General features: G+C 41.9%; 1 protein-coding gene and 1 long non-coding RNA gene across 5 annotated transcripts in view; one reads left to right on the top strand and one right to left on the bottom strand.

Moving 5' to 3' along the window:
* The window catches only part of LOC107514827, a 110,187-nt gene extending 107,490 nt beyond the window's left edge, over positions 1–2,697 (top strand). For all 3 annotated transcript variants that reach the window (XR_004954590.1, XR_004954591.1, XR_001597889.2), the window contains exon 5: positions 1,904–2,697. This is a non-coding gene — a long non-coding RNA (uncharacterized LOC107514827). The remainder of the gene's footprint in view (positions 1–1,903) is intronic.
* Positions 1–21,292, bottom strand: part of CPA6 (carboxypeptidase A6) — a 224,284-nt gene that overhangs the window by 82,691 nt on the left and 120,301 nt on the right. The window lies entirely within an intron of this gene.

Here is a 21,292-nt window from a genome sequence, read left to right as displayed (position 1 = left end):
GTGTGGATCCAGGAAGCACCCAACGAAGAATTCAAAATAATTATTCTAAAGATGCTCGGAGAACTATATGAAAAACCCTACAAATAAACAATATAATGATATCAGAAAAACAATATAGGAACAAACTGAGAAGTTCCAAAAAAAAAAAAAAAAAAGGAAATATACCCCCTCCCCCCCCAAAAAAAACATTAAAAAAAAGCAAAGAGAAATTTTGGAGATGAAGAATACAGTGACTGAACTAAAGAATTCAACACTTTCAACAGCAGACTTGACCAAACAGAAAGATCAGTGAGTTAGAAAGACAGATCAAATGAAATTATCTAATTAGAAGAGCAAAACGAAGAAGAATGGAAAGGAAGGAGGAAAGACTATGGGACTTCCGGGACACCATAAAAAGAAATAAACGCATTGCTGGAGAGGCAGAAGAGAGGAAGAAGGCGGCAGAATGCTTTTTTTAAAGAACCATCACTGAGCGATTAAACCTGAGAAGAGATTTGGGCATCCAAGTTCATGGAGCTAATAGTTATTCCATAATTCCAATCCAAAACACGTTTCAAAACTGTCTAAAATCAAAGACAAAGAATTTTAAAAGCACCAAGAGAGAAAAAAAAATCTCCTAAAAGGGAAGCCCCATTAGGCTACTAGTGGGTTTGTGACTGAGAACTTGAAATCAGAGGAGAATGAGGTGATATATTCAATGTTTTAAAAGAAAAACTGTCAATGAAGAATACTTTACCCAGTAAAGTGGTCCTTCATATGAGGGACAGATACTTTCCCTAATAAACAAAAGTGAAGGGAATTCATCACTAAACTTGCCTTACAATTCATGCTGAAGGGAGTCCTCCAAGCTGAAACAGGATGCTAATCAGTAACATGAAAACATACAACACAATGGTAAAGCTAAGTATATGGTCAGATTCAGAATACGCTTATGCTGGAAAGATGGCGATGTGTTCATTGCTTAACTGTAGTATTAAGCATAAAGGACAAAACTGAAAATTGAAAAAAAAAAAAAAAGAACTACCACATGATCCAGCAGTCCTACCTTTGAGCGTACATCTAAAGAAAATGAAAACAGGAACTCAGAGAGATACCTGTTACCCCCACATTCACTGCAGCATCCTTTGTAATAGCTGAGATACGGAAACGGCCTAGGTGTCCGTGTTTGCACGAATGAGGAAAGTGTGGTCTACACACCTTGAGGGCTATATATGTCCTCAAGGTATATATGCACTGTATACACGCAGATACAAATTAGGGTGAATACAAAACTAGCTAGGAGGAAAAAGACCCATAATTCAAGCCATTTCGATGCTACAAGAGAATGTTGACTTTTGGCAGAGACTGCTACCCAACTTTGCCATCTGCAAAGTTTTTTTATCCCCTCCTTGTTCCTCTCAACGCTTCTTATACATTCTGGTTAGAAACCAGCCTGCTCATCAGGTAACTAGTAACTTCATCAAAAGATGGCATCAGTCCCACTGGTAATAAGGGAAATGTAAATTAAGGCAGAATTAATTAATACCATGCAGACACTTCAAATTTTTAAAGGAAACACTGTGAGTATATCGCTATTAAGTTATTTGGACCTAACTACTTAATAAGCAGAACTGTAGGTATTTCTACTGATTTTTTTTTTTTCATTTGACAATGTATTGAGGACATTTTTCAAGTCAGTACATAGAGATCCATTCCAATGTGTATACCAATAATTTATTGATGAATTTGGGTCCTCAGAAAACAGATTTCAAAAACACAACTATTGCACTATCCCAAACATATCTGAATGCAGATTTCTTTGGGGCGTACTTTTTCTTATATACCTGAGACTCTTTTAAATTTGAAGGACATAGACTTGAAGAGATGGTATATTTCTGGTAATCTGCTTTTTCTTTTCCCACAGTAGGTAGCCAAGCACCTGTGAGATGTCTCTTCTACGCTGTTTCTCTTGTTCATTGACCAACCTAGTGCTTCTGCTGTGGGTGGAACTCTGAATTTCAGCATCTCTGCTTTTGAATAAACCACGAACAATCCCAGAGGATCATGCGAGGCTTTTCAAAGTGGTGTGTCCCTGGTTGTTTTCACCTCGCTGTTGCTGACGTCCCACACCATCTTTCCCACACTCTGGACTGTCTGTAAGGTCCAGAAAGGACTAATGATGATAGCTACACATCAGCATGGCCCACCAGCCTTACAGGCTGAGGTGAATGCAGTGCTCTCGAGGCTTGGCCCACCATCAGCAACAGTGGGGTATCTGGCTTTATCGGTATCAACTGCCGATTCTAAGAATCTTGTGTTAAATACTCCTTTGAGCTTACCAACTTTGGGATCGTGCATGACTGTGCTCCCTCTTCATTCCCCTAAATAAATGTACACTCCCATCAGCTGTTCCTGACTGCACTGGGTTGTCATTAAATTCAGATTTTTCTTGCCCTCCTTCTTATATCTGGTGGTCACCAAGTGGGTAGAAGGAAATTCATCTTTTATGGATGTTTCCTCTAAATTTCATGAATGAGGCAAGACGGGCATTTATAGGCATAAGAGCATTTGGAAATTTTTAAGGTTGAGTGACTTGGCGTTAATAAACAGATGTTTTAGGTGTATATTTGTAAATGTAAGTGCTAGCTAGCCCTCGTGGGTGCTCTTTTCAGCTAAACAATCACTTATTCTAGGCTCAATAAGAATTGAGCTTCCTTTAGGTAGCGTTTTTTTTTTTTCCAGATAGCAATAGAAATGGTTATTTTGTTAATCTCATTTTTAGTTCAACTGGAACAAAAACCATTCAATCATGTAATTCTGCACATCCTGAATGAGACTGGAGGTAAGCTTGACTGCTTGTCCTTACAACCTCACCTTCACCCCTTTATCTTGGAGTCAGATCATCTGCTTAAGACAAGAAAATGCCTGTAGCAGTAAGAAGAGGAAATGTTAGAAAGGTGAGATACACTGACAGCCAAGTGTGGTTCTTTCAGATGGATGATAACTGCTATTTTTTAAAAGGATTAAAACTTTCCAAATGTTCAGCTGATTAAGGTTTTTAAGCTACCAGAACAATTATTTCTGAAGTGATAGTTTAATTTGTATGACTCAACCCCCTGGGTAATATTAGAAAGTTATATTCAGGTAAGAAAAAAGAAATAAAAGGCATTCAAATCAGAAGAGAAGAAATAAAACTCTCTCTGTTTGCAGATGACATTACATCTAGAAAACCCTAAAGGCACAACTAAAAACTGTTGCTGTTTCTGACATCTAAACGAATTAAGCAAAGTTGAAGGATACAAAATCAATATGCAAAAATCAGTTATGTTTCTATACACTAATAATGAACTATCAAAAAGAGAATTAAGAAAACAATTTTGCTTACGATTGCATCAAAAAGAATATCTAGAAATAAATTTAACCAGAGATGGGAGACCTGTACACTGAAAAATATAAGACATTGATGAAAGAAACTGAAAACTTAAATAACAGAAAGATATCCTGTGCTCACGGCTTGGAAGAATTAATATTGTTAAAATGTACATATTACCTAAAGCAATCTGTAGATTCAATGCGATCTGTATAAAAATTCCAATGGCATTTTTCACAGAAACAAACAATCTTAAACTTTGTATGGAACCACAAACGACCCCGAGTAGCCAAAGCAATCTTGAGAAAGAAGAACAAAGCTGAACATTTCTGATTTCAAAGTATATTATAAACAATAGTAATTAAAACAATATGGTATTAACATAAAAACAGATGCATAGATCAACGGAATAGAATAGAGAGCCCAGAAATAAACTTATGCACATATGGTCAATTAACTCATGACAAAGGAGCGAAAAATACACAATGGTTAAAGAACAGTCTCTTCAACAAATGGTGGTGGGAAAACTGGACAGTCGCATGCATGAGAAGGAAACTGAACCCCTATCTTGCACCACACACAAAAAACAACTCAAAAGGGATCAAATACTTGAATATAAGACTCGAATGCTCTGTCAGGGAATAGGCGCACATTTCAGAGCAACGGTTTAGGTGAAACGTCAGGAAGTGTCAGGCGGCCCCAGCGTGTCTGTTCCTGCAAAGCCTCCCGCCCTCCAGTGCGTCATGAGGATGTGTCAGATTCTGAAGAGCACATGCTCTGAAAAAACGTATCATTAGACGACTATTACCTACTATGTCCATTTATCTTATCTGACTAGGAAACCTTATATCGCTGCTTCTCAAACTTTAGAGAGCATCAGAGTCATCTGGGTGTCTTGACAAAATGAAGATTCTTGGGACCTACTGCCCGATATTCTGATTTCGAGGGTCCTGGGTTGGCTTAAGGGAATGTGCCTTTTAAAAGCCCATTGGGGGATTTCTGATGTACAGTTGTCCCTCTGTATCCATGGGAGACTCTTTCCAGGACCACCCCCCACCATGGTTACCAAAATCTGCAGATGCTCAAGCCCCTTATGTAAAATGGTGTAGAGCAATGCATACAGTCGGCCTCTGAGGATTACCAACCATGGATCTAAAATGCTGTTTTCAATTTTTGGTTGGTTGACTCCGCAGACGCAAAGCTCACAGATACGGAGGGCCATGCTTTATAAAAGTCCTCTCCATTTAGGGACTGCTCTTTCAAGTAGTACCTGAGACAAATCTATACAGTATTTGCATTTTCAGAAAATTTTCAAATGCAGATATAGTATGTTCTGGTAGAATGTGCATTTCTGTAATTCAAAGTATTCAATAGAATTGGTATTGGTCTTAGTCCACTTGGGCCGCTAGATCAGAATACCACAGACTGGATGGTTTAGTGACAACAGAAATGCATTTCTTACAATTTTAGAGGCTGGGAAGTCCAAGATCGAGGGGCTGGCAGATTTGGTGCGTGGTGAGAAGCTGCTTCCTGGTTCATAAGGCCACCATCTTGCTGTGTTCTCTCACGGTGATGGGGTAAAAGAACTCTCTGGGGTCTCTTTTATAAGGTCACTAGTCCTATGGGTGAGGAGCCCATCCTTATGACCTAATCACCTACTCAAGGCCTATCTCCTAATACCATCATAGTTGGAATTAGGTTTCAACAAATGAATTTTGGGAGGACACAAACGTTGTCTATAGCAGTATTACAGGGTAATGCCAAATACACAATTTTCCCAGTGCACAGCCAAGTTATAGCAGCTGAATGTAAAGTGTCCTTCTGCAGTGGAGGACAAGAAGGCACAGGGGGACACAGGTCATGATCACATTCACCCCACATTCTCACTCTCGGCTTAGGTCAGCCAACGTTCTGCCTTGGAAGTGGCCTTTACTTGCCTTTTCCTGATACTTCTGAATATTGACCTTGTTGCTATGAAGCTCAGTGGTCTCGGCTCTCCAGTCCTCCCTTTCTATCAAGCTGTTATTTACTGCAATAAATACTCATATTCACTGTACCTGTGTTAACTGTCGTATTTATTCATTAGGGATTTAACATACTTTTTAAACTACGCTAGTATCAGGGTTTATTTTTGTTAATATTCTCTTTTGAAAGTTAGATAGTTTTGAGGGGTCTGTCACTAATGCAGTTATTCTCAAAAGCTGTTATTTTTAGGGTAAAATTTTGTCGAATGCAAATTTCCTGGAATGCATATATTGCGTTGTAATAAAAATACCTACATTCTTAAACAAAACGGACATGATCATCTAAGTGCTGTGGCAAATCATTTGTTTTTGTTGTTCTCACTGAAGAGGAATGCTGAAGAATGGACAGGGTTTGGCCTCAAATTTGAAGTCAGTAAGTATGGTTTTTCTGTACCACTTCAAGGTGTTGGTTTATGAATCATATAACTTGTTAGAGCCAGAGATTACATGCCCACCAGTTAAATATCCTGCTCAATTTCTGTTTGACGAATACGCAGTTAAAGACCCGAGAATCAAACCAGGACCTCTGTACAAAAACGAGAGCGGAAAGAAAGAGGTAGATTTTTTTGGGGGTGGGGGTGGGGGTGGGGGACGGATCTTGAAGTTCTGAGGTACCCTTTAAAGGCCTCTAAGGGTTTCTCATGGCATACGTGGTAAGAATGAGAATTTTTACTCTGCTATTCGTTTTTTAAAACACTCTTGGCCGTTTTTAAGTGTATGGTTTGGTGCTGTTAAATATATTCTCATTGCTATGAAACGGATCTCCAGAACTTCGTCTGTACGCATCAGAGAAAAACTCCCCCTCTCCCTCTCCACTGTTATTTTTTAAAATTCCTGACTGTTTGCTAATTGAGCAGGTGGTGACTATACGATGATCTGAAGTGCCCTTTACCTACAGAGTCATAAAAGATTCAGAGAACCAGGGGAATTGACGGTAACCAGGCTGTGATAAATCCAGGAAAAGAGGAAAATGTTTCTAATCCTAAGAGTAGAAATGTAATCAGGATGCATTGTCAGAATTCCAGGAGTATCAGCTTATAATTCAGAGGAGGGAACTCTCCGATGGCTGTTAAGCCGGCCCATGCACATTCACGATAACTCCGGTGCGAGCCCGCTGCTTACTTCTGTTGTGTTTAGCAGCGTCATGGCCGAGCACACAGAGCACTAAGTTTGGAGCAGGTGCCCTGGCAATGGCTTTCCTGTTAAATGGCCATGAATGAGTCATGAAGTCTGACAGACACTGCAAGGCGCATGCACCTAACACAGATGTCCCTCATCCTCGAGGAGTTCACTCTTTCTGAATAATCTCAGTCATTTAGGGATGTTTAGATGACCTTTTCCTTGAGACCTCATGCTGCCTTATGCTTCGCTAAACATCTACTTTGTATAATTGTATCAGGGCACCAAATGCATTTAGTGTTCCTTGATGTGGATTGCACGTATGATTCACGACTTCTGTCATGCAGGTCTCTAGCAGGCAACTTCAAACTTTCTTCCCTTTACCCCCAACTGCCGCCTGGATCTGAGCAGAGCTTACTCTTCTCCTCTTTAGCTGCTCTGCTACCTCCCATTTAATGATGCCATAAAAGAGAAGTCTTTTGACCTTTTCATCCTAGAATCTGTTTGCAGAGAGTTCAGAACCATTTTTTCCCATCAAAGATGGTACTAAATTATTTTAATGCTTGCTTGATTCGTATTTTATCAGTAAGACAGACTTCTGCCTGTATACTTAAATCCCATTTCATGTTCTTTAGAAATGGTGATTTAATTAATGACTATAGAATATAACAATTTTTAGAATGATATTGTATAATTATAAAGCAGTGGGCTATGTATCAGTGATTTTTCTTTCAAATATGTAGCTTGTTCTCAAAAAGTAGTTAGTTAGAATTATGTATATATTTCATAATGATGGAAGCATAATGTAGAAAAATTCAACTTATTGAAAATAGAGCTCATTATTTTCTCTATGAAACCCACAGTTCCTCCCATATTTCTTTTTGAGTTGAGAGGTTTATTATCCACATTAGAATTCACCGAAACCACCCAAACTATAAATCTAAAAGTTGTTTTTAATGCCTCTTCCTCGTCTATCTTCCAATTGATCCCCAGGTAGATTCTCGCTCTGAAATGTCCCTCGAATTCACTCCCATTGCCTAAATCTACACCTTCCACAGCATATATTGTGGACCAGTGGTCCTCAAACTTTAGCCTACAGAATTAACTTGCACAGCTTGTTAATCTCACTCCCAGAGTTCCAGACTCAGTAGATCTGGGTGGGATCTGAGGGTTTACATTTTCAGCAAGTTCCCGGGTGATGCTGATGGTCAAGTTCTATAAGAACTACACCTCATTCATTCTAAGGACATTCCTAGCTCATGGTAGGCATTGAAATATATAGATTAAACTGAAAAAGAACTAAGCATTCACTCATTGAAGGCCATCAGGTTCTTTTTCCCCCCAGTTTGGAGCTGTTATAAATACTGCTATGAACGTTTGTGTACAGGTTTTTGTGTAAACATAAGTTTTTTGTCCTCTGGGATAAGTAACCAAGACTGCAATGTCAATTATGAAAATAACCTATATTCTCATATGTGGCATACAACTAAACACATAACAAACTTATCTATTTAAAGTATTGGGAAAGAGTGAGTCTCTTTGACTAATCTTTTTATGTATAATATAAGGAGCTGCCTTTATGCACATTTGCAGACCACTGGGGTTATGAGAAAGCCTGTCATGACTGCAGCTGAGGAAATGGTCCAGTGCAGAATTTCAGTTAGCATTTCTGACCCAATCTGCCCTAATAAATAGACAGTAGCTTTAAAAATAAGACTTTTTTCTTCCTTTCATCTTTTACTTCATTCACAACATAAAAACTTTGTTTGGAAAAAAAAAATGCCTCTTAGTTTCCTTTCTCCTCACTTAAAAAAAATTAAACAAATATGGTCATTAAATATGGTCAGCTATTAAAACCACTAGGCTTACAAGTGGAGAATCAGAGAATTAAGGCAGCGCACACAGATGAGTAAGTTGAAATTCAGAAATAGAATAGGAACAGCAGCAGGTTGTTTACTAAAGCTTGGGAGAGTGTTAGTTGGTCATGATGTAGTGGCCGTAGCTTCATGTAGACAAAAGCTAATGGCTTGGTGGCACCTTTTCCTATGACTGCATGGCTCGGGGGGCATGGAGACAGCCTGGAGCTCTCCCCTCCCCCCAGCTTTTAGCAGAATATGTTGCTATGTGGACTCAATGTACAATAATTGGGTTAATACGAAACATAAATTAATGTAAAACACGTCTTAATATTTTGAATAAATTATAAAAGAATCAAGGAAAGGACAACAAAATCTCTCCGGGGAAGGGCTCATGTCTCACTTAATCACATGGCAGGATAAATTAATTGATTTGGTTAAAATTATAACCTCCAACTGAAGTTATATTTTCATTTGAACTAAAAAGTAAAAAAAAAAAAATATGATGATAAATAAACTATAATTTTGAGTTAAACTATATAATTTATGAGGTGGTAAAACTAAAAGAGTAAAGTCATACTCATAGCATCTCTTTATAAAATGTTTGACACAAAATTATAATAAGTAACTCTAGAAAGGTAACCTTTTAATAATTTCTTAATTGCCCATACTTCATCTAATCTAATATGCTGTGAATTTGATGCTTTCTTGATTTTACCAGGAGGTACTGAAGATTTTCAAACCTGGCAGACAGTGACTTAAGCTATTATCAATTTTAAGATGCATACCAATTTCAGAGACGTTAAAATGTGAAAATCGTGTGTATCTCAAAATAGATAAAAGATGGTAATATAACAAACATTTTCAGAGCATCTACTTTATGCCAGGCACTATAATAATAGCTAGGTATACAGAAATGGACAAGATATGGTCTGTACATTCAATAAGTATATAGCCCAGTAGGAGAAAAGTAGATAAATCAATTTCAAGTGTAAAGAGTAATGATCATATCTTTTGAGTTGTCAAGTTAACTTTTTCTGTTTGTTCAAAACACAAGGAGAAACCTTCTGGTAACATCATTATATAAGAGATATTGATTATACCATAGCTGAAAACTAGAAGTAGTTTTATGAACATACAGGAAATAACCTGCAACAATCCTTTATTTCTCAAGCACTTGCAATATTAATCTCTCACAACTACTTCAGAGTAGGAAAAAACAATCATTTTCCTCTTGGGTCCCAAGATTCAGAAGTGACTCAATATTCGACTCATTCATTTCTCCAATAAATATTTTATCATCTTGCGGCTGAAATAAAGTGTGGTATTTTAGTCCCAAAGGATAACTACCAAAAATAATAAAAACAAACAGAATAATGACTTGGTCTTAAAATAACCCCAATACAGTGCTTGCGTCCAATTCAGGTCTCCAAAATGTTGCCGAGTGAACAATCAAGTCATCCGTGATGGAAAGAGAGTGACAATGGTGACCTTCGAACCCAAATCCTTGACTTTCCAAACTCTGCTACATTCCTGAAGGGTGTGTGTGAGAATGTCCTCATCTGTTATTGTGACAGACGTACTGTGGTATAATAAAAAGTAAACATATGGTCTTTGTCCCCAGGTCCCAGTATAGAGTGTCTAACACCCTTGAAATATATGCTGTCTTTTGTACGCTGATGAGTTGACTCATGGGTGATAGAGGGAGGTAAATAGCTTTGGGATGAGGGCTGGTAGCCAGAAAAAGACAACCAAATGATAAGCCGTTAGAACTTTCAGCCTCACCCGCTGACCTTTGGGGAGGGGAGGCTGAGTTCAGTCACCAATGGCCAGTGATTTCATTAGTGATGTCTACATAAAGAAACCTCCATAAAAGCCCCTATATGAAGGGGTTTGCAGAGCTTGCAAGTTGGTAAGCATATTGAAGTGCTGGGAGGGTGGCATGCCCAGAGAGTGCCCAGAGGTGTCCCCTCCCCGTATTCTGTCCCATACATTTGGCTGTTCCTGAGTTGTATCCGTTAACATAAACTAGTAATTGTAAGTTAAGTATTTCACTGAGTTTTGTGAGTCATTCTAGCAACTTGTCAAACCCGAGGAGCGGGTGGTAGGAACTCTTGCATTGGCAGTTGGCTGGGCGTAAGTGTGTGCAGCTTGGGTACCCCATTTTCAGTTGATGTCTGAAGTCGGGGCAGTCTTGTAGAACTAAGCCCTCGTCTGTGGGATCTCTGCTAACTCTGAGAATTGAATGAAATGGTTGGACAAGCAGTTGATGTTGGAGAATTGCAGGATTGGTGTGGAAAAATGAGATATGTTTGGTGTCAGAAAAAACCACCCACGTTTTATTAGGTTCACCCATTTCCCTGTTGAATTCAGGCATCTCTGTGGGAATTGCTTTGGCTAAGGAAGTGTGAGTGGAAGCAGTGGGAGTCCCTGCCGGGCAGAACCATAACAGCAAAACGTGTTTCCTGTCTGTCATTCATCAGTCATGATGACCAGCGATGTTTGAAACAGAGGCTGCTCCTTCGGCCTGGGGCCCAGAGAGAAGACAATGCAAAACAGAGATGATGATAGACCACAAGCGGGAACTAAGCCTTGTCGTTAATATATAGGCATAACTTATCTCTGCAGCACAACCTAGCTATTGTATTCAAGTTCAAGTGACAGGGAATAAGGGGTTTCTTACGGGAACTAGACTTGACGCAATCGTAGGAACTGGGGAACAAGTTGATCAGAACGTGTTGTCTCTGATGTCCGGGAACCACGGCAGGTCAGCAGGACCGGTGGTGGGGGAAGAGGAGGACAAAGTGGAATCTGCCAGTCCCCTGTTGCCTCTGACCACCAGCCTCCGGGTACCCAAGGAAGGAGCTGGCATTCTGTGCTACAGAGCTGCACGTGCACCTGCACGGAACTTGAAGGCGGCGGAGGAGGAGAGTCGGTGAGACCTGAGACCTGAGACGCTGTGGGCCAGCCTGCTGCCCCACAGACGTGGCGAGGATGACCTGGGAGGTCAGTGGCCCCGGGGGTGAGCTGCGGAGGCCTGGCCCCCAGGCTCAGACCTTGGAGCAGTCCAGCTTCTGCTTGACCTCTGCCTTGCTTACCTCCAGCCATTTCTCCCGTGGCTAGCCCTAACTCAGAACTGGGTGGGGATTCTGGGAAGCACGGTCCCCACTTAGCTAAGCCGACACACGCAGAAGCACCAGCGCTCTGAGCACACTCCAGAAAAATGCACGCTCTGCTGCAAGCCAGCGCCCTCCTCCCGAATCCTTATCTGAACTCAGACTTTGGCGAATGGAGAGGGACCATTTTTGAATGTCAGACTTTGCTTCCTTTAGCCCAAGGCCCAGACATGAGCAAGGCCAATGGTCTGGTACTTAGGTTCTTTGTCGTAAGAACATATCTGACCTTGTGGTGAGCACTTGGACCACGGAAGGAGAATAAGACCCTTTCCTCCTGCGGCCTGAAGCTGAGTTTACTAAGCCACCTCTCTCCACATCTCTCTGCCCTGGTCCTGCCAGACCTTGCAAGGGTCAGGGGAGAAAGAGGGTAATGCAGAAGAACTCTTACTCGTGTGAAGTCCTGCGTATGGTTCTCTACCTGTCCCAGTCAGCGGATGCCTCTCTGAGGGCTACATGTTATCTTTGGCCCAGCACAGGACTGTTTGCTTTAGGAGGCAGGGACAAACGGTGAAGATTTACACTGCCAAAATTAGAGTCCTGAACAGACTTAATTGTACTGCAATTAATCAATTACCAGATTAACGAACAGGTCCCGTGTTCTCTGGAATGGAGACTGACTTGTGCCGGAGGCTTGTTGGATGGCCGAAGTCTGTAGGTCACTCTCCGCGGGCCATGTGTGCTCCTCTGCTGCCACCAGCTGAACTGCACGCTTACCAAGAATCAGTTGTGTTTATTCCAAAAGCTGCATGTGTCTGTTGGACTGATTGATAGGATGTGAATGGGAGCGGTGGCTGCAGCTTCCACTTCACTCCCGAATAGCGAAGCTGCTGCTGCCCCCTCCGCGTCTGTTACCCCGTCTGCAGTTTCCAGCAGCAGCACTGGAATTCAGTTCGCAGTTGTTTTCTACTGTATCCGAAGGGGCAGGATTGTGCAGCCTCAGAGAGCTCGGCGCCATCTGCCAGTAAACCCCTCCACCCTCGGAGGTTTGATCTCAGCTCGGCAGGGTGGCTGCTCCAAGCTCCTGGGGCCCAGGCACCAGCGAGCAGCACCTTTCCTCAGAGGCTGGATTCTGGCCCTGCGGGCGCCTTCCCGCAAGCTCTACAGTCTACTCATTCTAACCTATTCCCTTTGTTCCCAAGCCTGGCACTAAGCATGGAATAGACAACAACCGGGATTCTAATCACCGTGCCGGAGGCTTAGGGGAGATGGAGGCTTAGGGGAGACAGACGGAGGCTTAGGGGAGACGGCTGCCAATATTGGTTTTGTGTTTCGGCTAAGACTGTTCGTTCCTGGAAGGAAGCATTTTTCTTTAGATCGCATCATACCTCTGCTTCAAGACTCTGAACGGCTTCCCACTGTCCTCTCCACGAAACTTGGGGTTTTACGCATCCCTCCAAGGCCTGCTTCGAACTGGCCCTGGGCTGTGTCTCTCAAACCTCACATCTTCCCGCTCCCCCTGCTGTTTGCGACACTCCAGCTCCACCTGCCTTATTTCTGTCCATTGAACGACCGAGCTCCGCTAGGCGAATCGGCCTTTGCACTTACACTGATCTGTACCTGGAATTTCTCACTTGTGACCTTTGTATGACAGGGTAGAGCCTTATTACTACTTTTTTTTTTTTTAAGAGGCCCTTTCTGAACTTTCAAAGAATCCCTTTCTCTCTCTTACCCTGTTTCTTTCTTTCATACCGTTTGCCACAATGTGCAACTACCTTCTTCATTTACCGACTTTCTTCTCCACGACTAGAATATCATCTCATAAGGGCATCTATTTTGTCTATCTTGTTGATTACCCTCTTTAAATATCCAGCGAATAAAAAGTGAATTTAGCTTTTGGTACTGGAATATGCAAATGAATGCAAATTGGTTATTTTTAAACTTCAAAGGAGCCCAGAAACTCAAAGTATCTAAATATAACCTTTTTACTTTTCTAATCCTACTCAAAACAAGTAGACAACTATTTTTATAGGATGGGCCATTTATGCACCACAGTAAGTCATCGGGTAAAAAAAAAAAAAGCAGCAGCAGCAGCAAGAGGGTTCAGCAGAATTTTGATGTAAGACCCTGTCAATCAATTCGAGATGCTATCAGAATGAAGAAGAGCTGTTGCAAACTGTTCACCAATGTGTTTCATCCCAGCAAATGCACAGCACAAATCTCGCAGGCTTATGTCTGTTTCTCCAGCCTGGTCACACTTCATCATGAGCCTGAAGGTGTCTGTAAACACTCCCTGAACACTGGCCCAAAAGGAAAAAGGTACAATTTTGTCAAGGAAGCACAAATGTAAGGCGAAGTGCAAGGGTCAGTGAAATTGATGAGATTTTCTTTGAGCAAAGCCCTGTCAAAGTACGTTGGCCCAGGACATTTTTCTAGACTGTCTAATATTGACTCACTTTGCTTTACAAAATGCACATGAGGCCCACTTGAATCAGAGGGTTGACTATTACAGTGTCCTGTCACTAACGTTTGGGGTCCGATTTAAGACATTACACTTTCAGAGAGTTGTATTAAGAGTCAGCTGAAATTTCTCTTGGCCCCCATGTGTTGGCACGGTCTTGTTGTACCATAACTATACCATCAGTGAAATCTGCTTCTAAACCATTTGAAGTGTGTTAATACTTGTGACCTAATAAGATCAATATGAGCCTTTATCGGTATTATTTGGGGAATGATTGCCCAACTGATAGATTATCTAAGTCTTAGACTATCCTACAACCACTTTCTTCTGAGGTAGAGATTGAGGTTTATAAATATGTAATCTTCAGATTTCTGCTTCCGTTCTGTCATAATTTTTCAGGAACAGTAGGACTGACTCACTCCACTGTCAATATCCCAAGTCTATTCAAATTTTGCCAGTGTGGAGATACAAGCAAGCTTTCTTATTTATCCTACTCTGCTTATCCTTTCAAGGCCTTGACAAATCTTAGTATAAATCCCTCTTGTATCACAGCTTGTGATCACAGACGTCATGCTCTGAGTCATTCAGAGAAGGCGGCAAAATGGGAGATTCATCTGCAGCCTCATAAACACAGGATTCTTTACTAGGGCTTTCTATTGCTTATGATTTGGACTGAAAAAAAAAAAAAAAATCCTGTTGCCCAGATGTAGTGTTGGCAAAGCTGTTTCCACCACAGAATGAAATGGAAAGAACGCTGTGATTACAAAACAAAAGCTTCCCTAAAAGTGCCCACTGGACTCCATCATTTATGACATTTAGTACTGTTAACCTGATTTACGGTACCCCTCACGGGGACAGAGCTGCAGTTTCTTAAACTGCATTTCTCAGACATCCTGTCCCTTAGGACGGATATGTGCTAGGAACAAATACAAAGTTTTCAAAAGCAGGGGACAAGTTAACAGTGTCCTGCAAGGCCTTTGATCTTCCTAGGGGATCAGATGAATGGCCCCCATGGAGAGGGAAAGCCTTGGTATAATATTAGCAATAAACTATTTGAGGAGGGCAAGAGGCTCAAGGGTGAGGGCCCTAGAACCAGAGAAGGTCATATGGGGGCGGGGGGGAAGGGTTGAAACGAAGGAAGCTGAATTTTGCTGACTTTTCAATTTGGGTGTTGATTGACATCCTAAGTGACCAGAGATACCAGAGCCTTAGGCCAAATGGAAATGGACTGCCAAGCCACCTCCCATCTTACTTTTATGCCCCGTCTCCCATCTATTTTGTCATTTGGTGCCTTCATGTTCTCCTCTGTTCTTCCCCATTCCCCCACCCATCTGGATGTTACAAACAAAAACATTTCCCCAGCCACGTTTATGACAAATAATCGTCTGGAGAGTAAATGCAGCAACACCAAACCCTGATTTGAAACCACATTGTAAACACCCAAATGCGGAAGATTCCATAGAGTTGACCAAATACTTTCTAAATTTTCATTTTCAATTCCCATTCTAATTCGTCTTGCATAGAAATATCCAATTAATCCTTCTTTCACAACGCTTTTTTATGTCTCTCCCACACCCCCCCAATTTATAATTACTACAAATTACCCACTGAACAAAACTCCCAAATTTTAATCTTGGCGATTTAAAGCTTCCCATCAATTTAGTGGAACAACACATGCCAGGAACTCCACTAGGTTTTTGCAGAAGATACAAAATGAGCATAATCAGATTCCTGCTTTCAAGCAGTTTACAACTAACTGGGAGAAGGTATGAACAAAAAAACCTACAAGGCAGAATATATGTGCACAAAGGAAGCGTAAATAACAACAGTGACTGTATACGGAGCATTTGCTGTAAGTTAAGTGGTTCACCTCTCTTACCACGAATCCTCACACCATTATAACACAGAGGTAGGCATCTCCACTTACAGGTAACAATAGCAATTGCTAGATACCCACCAGTGCCAGGGGCTGTGTATACATGATCACACTTAACCCACAAAACAACTCTCATTTTATAGATGAGTGTTGGTGATTTGTCTGAGGTCTCAGGACTAGCCAGTGGCTGCTATGGTCTGAATGTTGGTGTCCTCTCTGAAATACTCTCTCAAATACTAACACCAAATGGAATTTGGAGATGGAACTTTTGGGAGATATAAGGTCATAAGGGTGGAGCTCTCATGTGAGGACGCAGCAGGAAGTCGGCAGTCTGCAAGCCAGAAGGGCCTTCACCAGAACCCAACCATGCTGGCACCCTAATCTTGGATTTCCGGGCCCCAGAACTGTGAGAAACAAATTTCTGTTGTTTCTAAGTCACCCAGTCTGTGGTATTTTGCGATAGCAACCTGCACAGACTGAGAGTGGCAGAACCAAGTTTTAAACCTAGTCTCTGACTCCAAAGTCTTTCTTCTTTAGATTGCCATGTGCCTTCTTAGGCCTAGAGAGGTTAGTAGCTTGCCAGAGTTCGTCAAGCTCTTAAGTGGCAATAAGGACAGAAAGACGCATTTATTTTACTTCAAGGTATATGTTTGCTTCCTTTTCCTCTTGTCTTCCTTAACAATTCGGCCCCGAAGCCATGAGGTAGGGCAGGGCAAGGTAGGTGTCCCTGTTTGGGAGCGGGATGTGGAAACCCAAAACCTGGGTGGGGTGAGAAAGATGTCTCTGTAGGAAAGAGCTTGAGGAAGGTGAGGAGGGTGTCACCGTGGAGGGGAGCGGGGTGGGTGGTGCCAGAGCCTGGGCGGGGTCATGAGGGTGTCCACTTGGAAGTCTGGACCAGGTGATTGGGGTGAGAAACCATGTGGGGTGAGGGGTGTGCCCACGTGGATGGGTGCTTGGTCTGGGTTCCAGGGCTTGAGGAGATTAAGAAGGATTTCTGCGTGGGGTAGCAGTGGCCTGGCGCAACTAGGGTGAGAAGTGTATTTGGAGTATGTGAGTGTGTGTGTGTGTGTGTATACGTGTCAGCGGGAGTGATAGGAATGGGTCATGTACAGGGGCTTACACACAGGGGATTAGTCAAATATGTAAACATATTGCAAATAATGGGAGGCTGTTTCCTCAATGCCAAAGAAGGGAATTACAAACACGGAGAGGGACAAACTAGAAATAAAACAAGTACAATTAAAATAGGCATCAATGTGAACCCATGGTTTTCAGTGTAAAAGTAGATGCAAAAACATTCCTGTAAATGTTGAAGTGTATGTGTGTATTATATTGTGTTATGTTATGCTATGTTACGGATTTATTACATATGTACATACACGTATATGTTCTCTAGCTCTGTCTGCCCCCCCCCCACCAGCATCAATGAGAGCACCTGGTACCCAAACCTTGGCTTCTGAATGCCATTTTCCACTAGAAAGGACCAGGACTCTTTGGAGTGACGGCTAATTCCAGGGCTGGTGCTGGGAAAGCACAAGAGGAGTTGCGAACTTCCTCTCATGCCAGGAAGAAAGTAGGTGAAGAATGATGGCACTGTGTCAAAGAGGCACAGAAAGGACCTTAAAGGGTGCCCGCTGGCCGAATACCGGGTAAATTTGGCATCAGTATAGATCATGATGCTAGTTAAATCTACTGAATCAAAATAGGAAACCCTAAGTCCATCTTAAAATATATAAATGTACACATGGACAAATTCACAGTTTTACGAGGAATAGGACATTACGTAGTTTAAAAGCGCCTCCCTGGGAAGCACTTGGAAAACCAGGGGAGAAGCCGGGCAGACACCTCCTCGGTCAAGGAATCACAGTGAGCACCACCGGCCACAGACACACCGACGCTTGTGCTGCTGACAGGGTTCAACGAGAAGACAGTGACATTCTCTGATGCTCCTGCCGCAAAAGCTAACCAGATTCTCATTCTGAGGGGACATCCAACACACCCAAACTGAGAAACTCTCTGCAAAGTAACTGACGCGAGATCTTTAAACGTATCAAGGTCATGAACACTAAGACTTGTTTCAGACTGAAGGAAACTAAAGAAAGTTGACAACTTAATCCCGTCACGTGATTCCGTACCAGATGCTTTGACCATAAAGGACTTTATCAGAGAAAGGGGACCTGAAGATTGAATGATAGTAAGGTGTTGATGTTAATTTCTAGTTTTAATGGTCCTTTTGTTGGTATTAGGGGAACACCCTTGATTGGAAGAAATATACTCTGAACTGTCCAACATAATGAGGAAACTTACTTTCTGATGGTTCAGGAAAAAAAAAATCCTTTATACGATACTTTCAAGTTTTCTGTAAGTTTAAGATTGTTTCAAAATAAAAGAAGTTATTAAAAAGATATACTCTTCCTTGTACTATTTTGTTTTTCTTCTTAGGGACAGATGTTACCACCATCTGGTTAGGCACTAATAATAGAGGTATTAAGTATAGTTAGTGGTTAGAAAAGTCTTCATGGAAGAGATGGAATCTGCGAGAACGGAGATAGGTAGAGACGTCTAGGGAAGAAACCTTTTCATGTGAAAAAGTAGTGTGTTTAAACGCATTCAATGCCTCTCCCTTGCCCAATGAACAAAGTTTCTGAATGAGAGAAACAGGAAACATAATTTAAAAGTTGGGTAAGGTGGGCATTGGCGTTAGACCAGGATTCAAATTTGATTTCGTTTTTAACAAGCTGTGCGACCTCTGACCATTTGAGTCTCAGTTTCATCATCTGTAAAATGGAATAAAGCTGATGTTTGTGAATATGAATGAGATTGTGGCTGTAAAGAGCTCAGCATAGTTCCTGCCACATAGTCGTGCTAGTGATGATGGTGATGATGATGATGAAGATACACCGACAGCGATGATGTGCGCTGTGCTTCAGGGAAGGTGTTTTGTCTGTGTGGAAGGGGTTGGGATGGGTTCAGAGTGACCCTGGAAGAAGAACAGTTAGGAGGCTATCAGCAACTGTCTAGTCGAGAGCAGAAGGGTAAAGACGGCTCCGAGATGCACCCTCTGGCAGAGAGAGGGGAGCAGTGCCACGACTGCTCGGGGGAACCAGAGCTACTGGGGTCCCTCGAAGGAGAACTCTAGTCCAGTTCTCCCCGCCTAGGCTCCTCTAACCTCGTAAGTGGAAACAAGATTGCAGACGCGCACTTTCTGGCTTATCAGGCCTTTTCCCTCCTGCTGCACCTTGTTCTTTCTCCGCATGTCTCTGTCCCTTCCTCCCTGCACATTCCACGCAGAACCTCGCAGCCCCATACTTGTCCAGGTCTGGCTCAGGATTTGTCTTTTTTTTTTTTTTCTAGCCCTCAGAGAATGTCCGATCCAAGCCCCACAGCGAGTGTTGATGGTGCTGGCCAACTTCCCAATGACTGTTCTTAGACGGACTCCGCTTTCAGAGTGGCTCTTTACTCTGCATTTGTTCTGTAGTTCTACATCCAGGTGGTGTCATACCTCCTTGGATTTGCTGATATACTATATTGCCATGGTATGGCTCTCTGTTTCCTCTGTATACATTTTGCCTCACCTACAAGGTGACAAGCTCTTCTGGGTCTGATGCTGTTTCCATAGCAACGATCACTGTGATGAACACAAAGTAGTTGCTCAATGTAGAACTGAATTGAGTGCAAAACAATGACAAGAAGAAATCAGTGCTAAACAGAATGTGACATCTTGCATTCCTTATTTAATTAAAACGAGGGCTGTAAAAATGTATGCTCTGGCGTGAGCTGAAACACTGAGCCACTGTCCCTAGGGAAGCTCAGGCTGACGTTTGAGAACACAGGCCTGGGGCCAGCTGCCTGGTCTGCCTTTGGATCACTGCTCTGCTGTTTCCGGGCTGTGTAATCCTGGACATATTAGTAGCATTTGCCACCTAAGTTTCTCATATTAATAAGATCATATATGTAAAGAACAACACGGAGCACCTGGCAAAGAGTAACAACTCAAGGAAGGTTAGCTATTATGATTCATTTTTTTCCCTAAAACTCATGGATAGAAAATGGGAATGTGTACCTTTGAAATTTCTTCAGGGAGGTCCTTCCCATTGTCTCCAAGATCTCTGTGGGAAATCTGCTATTCTGATGGGAAGACTATCTCTTTGGGAAGGAGAAGACATCAGCCTGGATTCAGTTCCTTTTCCTGACTACCTTTACCCGAGGCAGGCTGAGTGGCCTGGTGCAGAGAGACCTGAGACTCGGAGCCCCAGCGGAGCCCTTCTGTCCCTTAGTAAAGCCACTTCTTTCCAACTTCTGTTTCCACACTTTCCCTCTAAAGCTGCGACTCTGCATATTTAGGTCGTGTCCTTCAAGGCTGTCCTTGGTGCTAATTTTAACGGATGTCCACTGCATTCTCTGAGGCACAGTTGGAATGATTTATCTTCTCCCATGAATGAAGTAGTCCTTTTGGGATGGAAGGCTATTCTGTATTTTGGTTGGGACTTGGGTCACTCACTGGTAAGTCACATCTCCAACACTCTCAGCATGGAAGAGCATTTTATAGTGCTCTTTACTGCCTCGGAGGACTGCTCTCGAATATAAATTAGGAGGTCTGTGGGCAGGAACTTTGCATAAGTTGTTCACAGCTGTATCTCTCCGGTACTTAGATGGGTCCCTGCTCTATCACAGGTGCTTAAAGCTGAAAGAATGACGTGACTGTCCCAGAAGAGTTTACCATTTCATGAAACAAAATAGACATATAGGAAACAGGAAGAACCATGTAACTGGTCTCTGGCTCTAGCAGTGAAGCTTGCCGAAGTCTCTGATGGTCAGCCTAGATTTCTCTATTCTCTGCCTATTCCTCTCTTGTTATGCTCCCAAAGCTTGTTGTTGTTGTTGTTATCATTGTTATTTGGAAACCTACATGTCTATTGTGATATAAGCTAAGCAGTGGCTATGAAAGCTATTCTTAGGGGTTTTGGAGATGGACTGCTTCTAAGGTATTAGTTTGATTGTCTTCCTACTTGTGCGTCAAGATTACTTCCTTTTACAAAACTGAATTTTCGTCTTCTATGAGTGAGTCTTCAAGGTCATAGGAAGAACAGCAGAGAGCTGAATTCAAAGCACAGAACGTTCTTGAAACTATCATATCAGTAAAATGGTTAATACCCACTTTATTCACTGGAAGAGTTTCTGTTTCCAACTACTATTCCTGCAAAAAGCAGTTTTTCTGATTGAAAAAGGTTTTGTTCAACTCGTTTTACACATTCACTATGATGTTAATGTATTTTGATTAGTGAGTAAAATTGTCAATTCTGTGGGTTTTTTAAAATGTAAAATGATCCATAATGCGGCAGTACCCACCTCCTAATTAAACAACGATCAGAACAATCATTGTAAACGACAAAGTGTAACACTGGCCTTTAAAGGAATTTCATAAGGATTATTTTACTCAGTGTCAAAAAACATTTACTGAGAAATGAATCGAAGATCACAGTGTGGTCTTCTA

The sequence above is a fragment of the Rousettus aegyptiacus genome, unplaced genomic scaffold (assembly GCF_014176215.1).
Source record: "Rousettus aegyptiacus isolate mRouAeg1 unplaced genomic scaffold, mRouAeg1.p scaffold_m13_p_15, whole genome shotgun sequence".
Classification (NCBI taxonomy): Eukaryota; Metazoa; Chordata; class Mammalia; order Chiroptera; family Pteropodidae; genus Rousettus; species Rousettus aegyptiacus.
This window is presented reverse-complemented; position numbering and strand designations above follow the sequence as displayed.